Below are 11,829 nucleotides of genomic sequence, written 5' to 3'. Positions count from 1 at the left end.
TGACAAGATCATTAAATATGAGGAAAGCCAATATAGTTGATTCTCAATCCTCTCTGAAATGGCGAAGCAAGCCACTCAGTTGTACAATTTTGCTACAAAAGGTCATAATAAGAATAAAACTGGACGGATGACACAGCATCGGACGTCTCGGCACACGACAAAGGTAAACCAAGCCCAGTCGACTCTGCAAGGTCCTCCTCACTAACATCTGGGGACTTGTGCCTAAATTGGGAGAGCTGCCCCACAGACTCGTCAAGCAACAGCCTGACATAGCCATACTCACAGAATCATACTTTTTAGCCAACGTCCCACACTCTTCCATCACCATCCCTGGGTATATCCTGTCCTACCGGCAGGACTGACCCAGCAGAGGAGGTGGTACAATGATACAGGTGGTCAGGAGGGAGTGGCCCTGGGAGTCCTCAACATGTGACTCCGGACCACATGAAATCTCATGGCATCAGGTCAAACATGGGCAAGGAAACCTTCTGCTGATTACCAAATACCGCCCTCCCTCAGCTGATGAATCAGTCCTCCTCCATGTTCAGTGACACTTGGAGGAAGCACTGAGGGTAGCAAGGGCATAGAATGTACTCTGGGTGGGCGACTTCAATGTCCATCACTAAGAGTGGCTGAGTTGCACCACTACTGACCGAGCTGGCCGAGTCCTGAAGGACATAACTGCCAGACTGGGCCTGAGGCTGGTGGTGAGCGAGCCAGCACGAGGGAAAAAGTTACTTGACCTCGTCCTCACCAATCTACCTGTCGCAGATGAATCGTTCCATGACAGTATTGGTAGGAGTGACCACCGCACAATCCTTGTGGAGACAAAGTCCCGTCTTCACACTGAGGACACCATCCAACGTGTTGTGTGGCACGACCACCGTGCTGAATGGGATAGATTCAGAACAGATCTAGCAGCTCAAATCTGGGCATCCTTGAGGCGCTGTGGGCCATCAGCAGCAGCAGAATTGTATTCCAGCACAATCTGAAACCTCATGGCCTAGCATATTCCTCACTCTACCATTACCAACAAGCCAGGGATCAACCCTGGTTCAATGAGGAGAGTAGAAGAGCATGTCAGGAGCAGCACAGTCGTACCGTAAAATGAAGTGCCAACCTGGTGAAACTTCAACTCAGGACTACATGCATGCTGAACACGGGAAGCAACATGCCCTCGACAGAGCTAAGCGATTCCACAACCAACGGATCAGATCAAAACTCTGCAGCCCTGCCATATCCAGTCGTGAATGGTGGTGGACAATTAAACAACTAACGGGAGGAGGAGGCTTTGTGAACATCCCCATCCTTAATGATGGCAGATTCCAGCACGTGATTGCAGAAGACAAGGCCGAAGTATTTGCAACCATCTTCAGCCAGAAGTGTCGAGTAGATGATCCAATTCGGCCTCCTCCCGATATCCCCACCATCGCAGAAGCCAGTCTTCAGCCAATTCGAGTCACTCCATGTGATATCAAGAAACGGCTGAGTGCACTTAAGACAATAAAGGCTATGGGCCCCGACAACATCCCAGCAGTTCTGCTGAAGGCTTGTGCTCCAGAACTACCTGCGCCTCTAGCCAAACTGTTCGAGTACAGCTACAACACTGGGATTTATCCGACAAAGTGGAAAATTGCCCAAGTTTGTCCTCTCCACAAAAAGCAGGACAAATCCAATCCGGCGTATTACCGCTCCATGAGTCCACTCTCAATCATCAGCAAAGTGATGGAAGGTGTCGTCGATGGTGCTATCAAGTGGCACTTACTCATCAGTAACCTGCTCACTGATGCTCAGTTTGCGTTCCACCAGGACCGCTTGGCTCCAGACCTCATTACAGCCTTGGTCCAAACATGGATAACATTCCAGAGGTGAGGTGAAAGAGACTGGCCTTGACATCAAGGCGGCATTTGAACGAGTGTGGCACCAAGAAGCCCTAGTAAAATTGAAGTCAATGGGAATCAGGGGGAAATTTCTCCAGTTGCTGGTGTCATACCTAGTAAAAGGAAGATGGCAGTGGTCATTGGAGGCCAATCATCTCAGCCCCAGGACATCACTGCAGGAGTTCCTCAGGGCAGTGTCCTAGGCCCAACCATCTTCAGCTGCTTCATCAATGACATTCCCTCCATCATAATGTCATAAATGGGGATGTTCGCTGATGATTGCACAGTGTTCAGTGCCATTCGCAACCCCTCAGTTAATGAAGCATTCCATGCCCGCATGCAGCAAGACTTGTCAACATCCAGGCTTGGGCGGATACGTGGCAAATAACTTTCACGCCAGATAAGTGCCAGGCAATGACCATCTCCAACAAGAGAGAGTTTAACCGCCCCCTCCCCTTGACATTCAACAGCATTACCATTGCCAAATCCCCCACCATCAACATCCTGGGGGTCTCCATTAATCAGAAACTTAACTGGACCAGCCACATAAATACTGTGGCTATAAGAGCAGGTCAAAGGCTGGGTATTCTGCGGCGAGTGACTCACCTCCTGACTCCCCAAAGCCTTTTCACCATCTACAAGGCACAAGTCAGGAGTGTGATGGAATACTCTCCACTTGCCTGGATGAGTGCAGCTCCAACAACACTCAAGATATTCGACAACATCCAGGACAAAGCAGCCCGATTGATTGGCACCCCATCCACCACCCTAAACATTCACTCCCTTCACCATTGGCGCACCGTGGCTACAGGATGCACTGCAGCAGATCGCCAATAATTTTTCGACAGCACCTAGAAGAACAAGGGCACAGGCACATTGGAACAACAGCAGCTGCACGTTCCCCTCCAAGTCACACACAATCCCGACTTGGAAGTATATGGCTGTTCCTTCATCGTCGCTGGGTCAAAATCCTCGAACTCCGTTCCTAACAGCACTGTGGGAGAACCTTCACCACACGGACTGCAGCGATGCAATTAGGCGTGGGCGATAAATGCTGGCCTTGCCAGCGACCCCCACAACCCATGAACGAATAAAAAAGAATTCCTGCATTTCTTATTTCCTCCACATGATAACACTTCAACCTCCAAAAAGCAGGGCGGGAAGAATGCCTATGGACAAGATCATTAAATTTGAGGACGGCCATTCGGCCCATCTTAATTCATCCATCTACAAAGGTCCTAATTTAACCCATTGAGATGTCCAATCGCTTCTGAAATGCTTCCATTTATTTCTTAAACATTTTGCCTCCACTACTATATCTGCAAGTTTATTTCCATTGTTGATCACTTTTTTTGTCAAGAACAATTTCATTATATTCGTCTTAAAATTACATTTCCTGGTGTCAACCTGTGTCTCCTTTTTCTACTCTCACAATTTACATCCAAGCAATATTCTCAGTTAACTTTTTCACCCACTCAACATCCTACAAATCTCTATAAAATCAACTTTAAGACACGTCCATTCCGAACTCAATAGCGCAAGTAAATCCAAACGTTCCGAGTAACTGAAACCATAACAGTGAGGATCAGCCTCTTGGCTCCTCTGTGCACTGTCTCCAACAATGAATGTCTCCGTTGTTTTTTTGTCGACCAGAACAGGATGCAGTAGAGTTTGATCACAACTTCCGCCGATTTATACCCTATTGTTTTGGCGAAGTCGTTCAACAGGGAATTGGCTTTTCTGATTGCTGTTCTGCATTGGTTGGACATTTTACCGCAGTCTACTAAGACTCATACGTTTTCTTCAGATTCATCCCTAGCTATCTCTGCGTCATTCGTGGACTATGCATTCTGCCTATCTTTCTTTCCGTTGTGTACCACTTAATGATTGCCTGCAATAAATTTCACCAGCTGCTGTTCTGCCAACCTGCATACTTTTCCAAGTTATTCTGTGCTTTCTGAGCTGCCTCCTTCAATTCCACTTCTGCTCTTAGCTTGCAAATTTGACCATTTTGCATTGATTTTCTGAATCCACGTCATTTACATAAATTAGGAATAGTAGTTGATCAAGCTCTGAGCCTTGAGTCATTCTATTCAGTACCTACGCCCAATCTCACATAAGTCCTCTAACTAGTAAGCAATATTTCCTTCAGTCAGTTTCTTACGCTTTCCGAGTTCACCCTGAATCTCACAGATTTGAGTTTAGTTAATAATCTTTCATGTTGAACCTTGGAAGTCAAGGTCCATCATGCCACAGAGTGTTCCACAGTCCATTTGCGTTGTCACTTTCTTTAAGAAATTGAGGAGTCTGGTCAGACAGGGTCTCCCCTTCTGAATCCATTTCACTACTGTTAGCTATTATTGCTATTGACTCCACCGGTGCTTGCTGTAAGAAGATGGCTGCCGCCCAGCTGCTTGGAATGTTTGGCTACTCGCTGCTAACTTTTTGGTGCTCTTGCTGGGGCCTGGAACAGCCGCTCTCTGAGGGGGTGAGTGCGGGACACTTGCTGATTCTTTCTGAGGTGCCTGCTCCGCCGATCTTTGAACGCTGGACTCTGGGGCCTCAAAGGCGGGACCAGTATCCAGCGTTTAATCGTGGGTAACAGGTTAGAGGCCATGTTTCCTTATTGAAATCCAATTTGCATATCCTCGTCCACATGTGGATGAGCGCATTTGAGGCCGCTGGTCCTGCCCACTGGGAAATGGGGGGAGATAGCGATGCACTGGAGTGCACCCTCGAGAAATATGTGGGGGCCGATCTAGCCCATAAATTGTACTGATTAACCAGGTGCAACATTGTAGGAGATTCACTCATTCATTGAAACCTGTTCGCAGGTCTGAACCAGCAATTGAGTGGTCATAGGGAAAGTGCCCCCCACAACTGTCTCTGTGTGACTTTATCTGCAGGGAGGTGTCTGAACTATCGGTGCCAATGCTTATCGATGCTCTTCTGGGACTAGTTTAATTGAACCAAACAAGGGTAGCACAGGTCCTAGTTGACGATAAATTGAAGCTAATTGGAGCAACAATGCTCGGTGGCAGTGAATAAAGCAAATAAGAACTTGGGACATGTTACAAGGTCAATATTTGGCCGAAATGTTGAGGTAATCCTGCCACTTTACAAATCATTGCTGCAACCGCACTTGGAATACTGTGTACATTTCTGGTCGCCACTGCACTGAAAGGATGTTGCAGTTATTGAAAGGATACCGAAGAGAGGATCCAGAACAATTGAGGGGATGGAGCGATTGGATTATGAGGAGCGATTATAAAAATTGCGCACGCTCTCACTTGAAGAGAGGTTGAGAGGTGATATGGTTCTGTATTTAGGATTTTAAAGGGACTGGATAGTATAGACCATGACACGCTATTTCACCATGTCCAGAACACTACAATCAGAGGACACAACCTGCGCTTGAAAGGGGCAAATTCAAAACTAATCTACAGAAACAACATTTCAGTGAGCGAGTGGTCAATCTGTGGAATAGGTTCCTCATGAATTATTATTGATTAATTTAAACGTAAATTAGATGCCTTGCTTTCAGAAAATAACATTTTGGGATATTGTATCTGAGCAATATGAGACATGACATGTGTTAAGTGTAAAAGGCTTGGGACGAACAGCTGATTTTGGACCCATGGTTCCCAAAGCTCTCCACCACTGGGGTTTCGCTCAACTATGTCTGGGTCTGTTGTAGACTCATTGATAGAGATTGGTTGCTATGATTGTCAACAACTCCATTATCGTTACACCATGTGACTACCAGGATGGTAGAAGGTGCACAATGTGGACCATGGTCTTTTTTCGTCAATCAATTCCTATTTTCCCAAGACACTGCTCTACAAGTACTTCCACATGAGAAGGTCGCCACTAATAAATCACAAACATTTCAATTAAAATCAAGGATGCTCAAAATAAACTGACCTTAAATCACTGTACTATTTTTGTTGCAGTAAATGCCCTGTAGTGCCCATCGGCCGCGGGAACCCTCAAGCGTCCAGTGGACACCCAGTGATCCCTCTCCAAGGCCACCAGGTACGAACAGGACATTTTCAGAGAGGCCGACAGTCTGACCGACCTTTCACCGCGTATGCCACAAGTCCTGGACCCGTGGATAGCAACTTTGACCAGGCCTAGGAGCAGACCCACGAGAAAGTTCACCGACTGCCCATCTTTCCCACTCCACCACCCCCACCGCAACAAAACATAGCAGGTGGCCAAAGATCAGGCGCCTTAGGCTAAAGTGAAGCTGAGGAAGAGGAGTTGAGGAACAGTTCCTATAACCTGAAACCTCTCAAATTGTAAATATATGTGAAAAACGGGTTCCTCCAGGCTGTCGATATTACACGGGGCCTGGGTACCCGTGAAATGGTTGAAAATGGCGTTTTACGCCATTGCTCTGTGCAGCACTCTCGAACCCAGGGATGCAGGGGAGGGAGGATTGATGCTGTTTCGTTGCTGCATTTCTTGCCAGGACAATCCGTGTGCAGCATTTGTAACATCGGTGTGTTGTTTATTTTCAAGGCTCTTGTTTTGTGTCAATACTTTGATGAACAGAAGATGAATTTCTCGCAGAAAAAAGTGATTGAACTGGGTGCAGACACTGGAATCTTGGGTATTCTAACCGTCCTTCTAGGTGAGTAAAAGGGACCCGGTCTACCAACAGGATCAGCAAGGCATCACTTTCTGATGTGACAGGAACATTGGAACTAATGAACAGCTAATGGGGGTAATTTATGACTTGGGGGATATTGTATAATGGACGATATCGGATCATCCTCCCGTTCGACAACTTTCCCGATTTTTAATGCCAATGAAGTCACTGGGAGAGATGTATAATATGCAGCTGATCCGATATCGCCGTTTTACACTATCGCACTAATTCAACATTATCCACATTTTATCATAAATCAGGCCAGATGGATTTTTCCCGATTAGACTCTATCTCAGTATTTTGACTGATCTGGTTTAGAAAGACGTCAACGTGTACAGAATGACTAAAAAAAACTCCTAGTGGTGGAGATCGCGTCGTGCCGTCGAATGAGAAGTCGGTTTGCCTTTCAATGGGATGGATAACGGGTTATCAATAAGAATATTAGCTTCAAATAGCCGATTTGCCAAATATTTATCATGGCTTATATTTTTAAATTACTTTTACTGTTCTCCTATTCTATCCACAACCATGATAGTAAATGGCAACAAGAATTGGACGATTCAGTAATTAGACTTCACAATCAAACACCATTGGAAGGACGACTAACTGTCGACGATGTCTTTAGCTGTCCAACTTTGGACACCAAAATCAACCATAGCACCCTTAAAAGAGCAATCTTTGCTCACAGGTAACACTCTTGTCTCTGAGTCGGACGGTCCTGTGTTGAAGCCCCAGTCCAGGATTCCTGCACTTAACGAGGCTAAAACTTAAGGGCGGTGCAAAGGGAGTGCTGCATTGTTGGAAGTAAGGATTGTTGTACAAGACGTCAAAAGGGGATCATATAATGTCTGGTCAAATGGAGGAAAAGCTCCCATGGCACCGTTGGAGAAAGATGAGCGTGATTACCCGTTGTCCTGGCCAGCATGTATTCATCAACCAGTTCCACCAAAAATAGATTATCTGATGATTTATATGATTGCTGTTTGTGGGATCTTGCTGTGCAGAAATTTTCCGGCTGATTTGCAAACCCAACAACAGTGACAAGACTTCAAAAGTAGTTAATTGGCTGTAAAGTGCTTTGGGACGTTCTGAGTTCGTGAAAGGCGCTATATGAATGCAAGTCACTACTTGATCTCTTGTAGCACCAACTGCGATTAGTAGACAGGCCGGGGTAAAACCTGCCATCTACCTGTCCCGCAGGGTTCAGCTTTGCACCTTGTGTCAACCGACGAGAGCTTCATTTTACACCTTTTTTGTCATGTTTCAAAAAACATTTTACAGCTATGTTTTTTTGTGAACAGTATCAAAGATATTATCAGTACATCGGACAAAAAGATTGCGCACTATATAACTAGGCCTATTTAACTCATTCTGCGATGTATTCTCATTTTGCAACACGTTTATGTTTCAAGTTCAAATTGTACCGTTTACTTTTTTTATTCAAAACCCTGTAACCAGGTGGGGAAAAGTGTACTCCACAGTCGAATATGAAGCAGTTTATTTAACCATTTGGTATTACTATTCCGGAGATTGATCAAATTTTATCTCATGTTTTAGTTGGAAACTTAACTCCGACCGTACGTTGTCAATCGCCACTGGTAGAGGGGGAGTTCTCACTTATAATTTATTCCTCAAATCAATAAGGTTCTTAAACATTGAATATAAGGTATCACAGATTTATTAAGCTTACAGTAGATGTAATAGTACTTAAACATAAACTTAAAAGGCAATATTTACAACGGAACCTTGCAGGTTTATTTGAGAGACTCAATCGTGTTACAGTTCTGAGCTCAGCATTTTAGGCCTTTTCGAATGCAAATAGTCATTAAAAACGGACAGCTTTACATATTTCTCTCAGTGCCTCCACAATCCAAACAATTTTGCATTACATAGAATCATAATTATATAAAAGTTAAATTACAGCTCCATACAGGAAGAATTTAATGGACTTGTCCCTTATCAGTATATTTAGTTCTCTTTGTAAGCTCTCTTTCCCATAGACTTGTACAAATCCCTTACTTTGTTATCTTTGGGATTTGGGGTTAAGCTGGATAGTTCTTCTCCAGCTGGCACGGACACAATGGGCCGAATGGTCTCCTTCTGTGCCGTAACTTTCTATGATTCTATGATTATCGTTAGTTTTAATCTTGTTGCATGCAGTTGCCATTCCCCCGAGTGAAACTTTAATTACAAGTCTGTCTTTGACTCAGTACCATTCGGTGCCAGTCAACATTCTGCTTCTACAGAAACCCCAATTAACTAGGATGATATCTACCCAGATGTTTTCCTTTTCAGAACTAACTATTTTTACTGCACTGGTTAATAAGTGATCAAAGCTCTCTGAAATATGTGAATCGGTATGCACCAACATGTCTTTAAATTCCGTTTACTGAAGTGACTAAGTGGACCATTGCTTTAAGATCAGTTTTAGTTCAACAATTCAGTGGTCAGCAAACTTGGATACATTACACTCGGTTCCCTCATCTAAGTCATCAATATAGATTATAAATAATGGAGGCCCAAGCTCTGGCCCTTGCAGCGCCCCACTAGTTATAACCTGCCAACCTGAAAATGGCTTTTTTATTCCTACTCCTTATTTTCTGTCCGTTAACCAATCCTCTATCCATGCTAATATATTACCCCAACCCCATGAGCCCCTATCTTGTGTAACAACCTTTTGAGTGGCAGATTATCGAATGCCTTTTGAAAATCCAAATATATTACATCCACAGGTTCCCTTGGTCGATCCTGTTCGTAACATCCTCAAAAAACTCGAATAAATTTGTCAAACACGATTTCCCTTTCATAATACGATGTTGACTCTGCCTAATCATATTATGATTTTCAATGCGCCATCGGCACGTCCTTCATAATAGATTCCATCATTTTGCTGTTTACTGATGTCAGGCGAACTGGTCTGTAGTTCCATGTTTTCTCTCTCCCTCCTTTGTTGAATAGTGGTGTTACATTTACGACCTTGCAATCCACTGGGACTGCTCTAGAATCTAGGGAATTTTGAAAGATCACAACCAATGCATCCACTTTTTCCACAGCCACCTCTTTTAGAAACCTAGAATGTAGGTCATATGTTCATCCCTGCTTAACAATCAAAGGCTATAGGTTAGCATTACTACAACATCAAGATAAATCAATAGTAGTGTAAAATTAACAGACTTCGTGCATAGTTTGATTATCCCTTTCCTTACAACAGCAATCTGAGGAATCAATCTGAAAATAGTTGCCACGTGTCAATGCATCCCAGATGAGTTTATTGATCAAAATTATGAGGTGTTTTGTTAGAGGAAATGAGCAGCAACTGTTTCCATTGGCAGGAGGGTCAGTAATCAGAGAACACAGATTTAGGAAAAGAACCAGAGGGAGATGCAGAGAATTTTTTTTCAGACAGCATGTTGTTATGATCTGGAATGCACTGCCTGAAAGGGCGATGGAAGCAGATTCAATAATAACTTTCAAAAGAGAATTGGATAAATATTTGTAAAGGAAAATTTTGTAGGGCAATAGGGTAAGAGCTGAGGAGTGGAATTAATTGCATAGCTCTTTCAAAGAACCGGCACAGGTATGATGGGCTAAATGGCCTCCTTCTGAGCTGTAAGATTCCATGACTAATGCTTTGTGTCATTGATGGAAAAGTCCTAAATCACAAAACTAAGATTGTTCCGTATCAGCAAACTGAGAAAGGAATATAAGAACATAAGAAATAGGAGCAGGATTAGGCCATCCGGCCCCTCGTGACTCCTCCGCCATTCAACAAGATCATGGCTGATCTTCGGCCTCAACGCCATTTTCCTGCACTATCCCCATATCCCTTGATGCCTTTAATATCTAGAAATCTATTGATCTCTGTTTTGAATGTACTCAATGACTGAGCCTTCACTGCCCTCTGGAGTAGAGAATTCCAAAGATTCACCACCCTATGAGGGAAGAAATTTCTCCTCATCTCAGTTCCAAATGGCCGATCTCTTATTCTGAGACTGTGACCTCTGGTTCTAGACTCACCAGCCAGGGGAAACATCCACCCTGCATCTACCCTGTCGAGCTCTGTAAGAATTTTGTTTCTTTCAATGAAATCACCTCTCATTCTTCTGAACTCCAGAGAATACAGGCTTAGTCTACTCCATCTCTCCTCATACGACAATCCCACCACCCCAGGAATCAGTCTGGTGAAGTTTCGTTGCACTCCCTCCATGGCAATTATATCCTTTCTTAGGTAAGGGGACCAAAATTGTACACAATACACCAGGTGCGGTCTCACCAAGGCCCTATATTATTGCAGTAAGACATCTTTATTCCTTTACTTAAATCCTCTTGTAAAAAAGGCCAGCATTCCATTTGCCTTCCTAATTGCTTGCTGCACCTGCATGTTAGCTTTCAGTGAATCATGTGCAAGGACACCCAGGTCCCTTTGAACATCAACATTTCCCGTCTCTCACCATTTAAAAAAAATACTCTGCATTTCTGTTTTTCCTACTAAAGTGGATAACTTCATAATTTTCCACGTTATTATTCCATCTGTCATGTTCTTGCCCACTAACTTAGCCTAACTATTTCCCCTTGACACCACTTTGCATCCTCCTCACAACTCACATTCCCTTCTACCTTTGTGTCATCAGCAAACTTGGAAATATTACATTTGGTCGCCTCATCCAAATCATTGGTAAATATTGTGAATAGCTGGGGCCCAAGCACCAATTCCTGCTGTACCCACTAGTCACAGTCTGCTAACCTGAAAAAGACTCGTTGATTCCAACTCTCTGTTTTTTGACTGTGAACCAATTCTCAATCCATGCCAGTATATTACCCACAATTCCATGTGCTCTAACTTTGTTCGCCAACCTCCTGTGTGGGACCTTATCGAAAGCCTTCTGAAAATCCAAATACACCACATCCATTGGTTCCCCTTATCTATTCTACTAGATAAGGGGAACCAATGGATGTTACATCCTCAAAGAACTTCAATAGGTTTGTCAAACATGTTTTCCTTTTCATAAATCCATGTTGGCTCCGCTAAATCCTTTTATTATTTTCTAAATATCCTGTTATCACATCCTTTATAATAGATTCTTGCATTTTCCCTACTACTGATGTCAGGCTAAAAGGTTTGAAGTTCATTGTTTTCCCTCTCCCTCCTTTCTTAAATAGTGGGGTTACATTTGCTACCCTCCAATCTGCAGGAGCCATTTCAGAATCTATAGAATTTTGGAAGATGACAACCAGTGCATCCACTATCTCTATAACCACCTCGTTCAAAACTCTGGGATGTAGATCATCAGCTCC

The sequence above is a fragment of the Heptranchias perlo genome, chromosome 13 (assembly GCF_035084215.1).
Source record: "Heptranchias perlo isolate sHepPer1 chromosome 13, sHepPer1.hap1, whole genome shotgun sequence".
NCBI lineage: Eukaryota > Metazoa > Chordata > Chondrichthyes > Hexanchiformes > Hexanchidae > Heptranchias > Heptranchias perlo.
Note: the sequence above shows the minus strand (reverse complement) of the source record.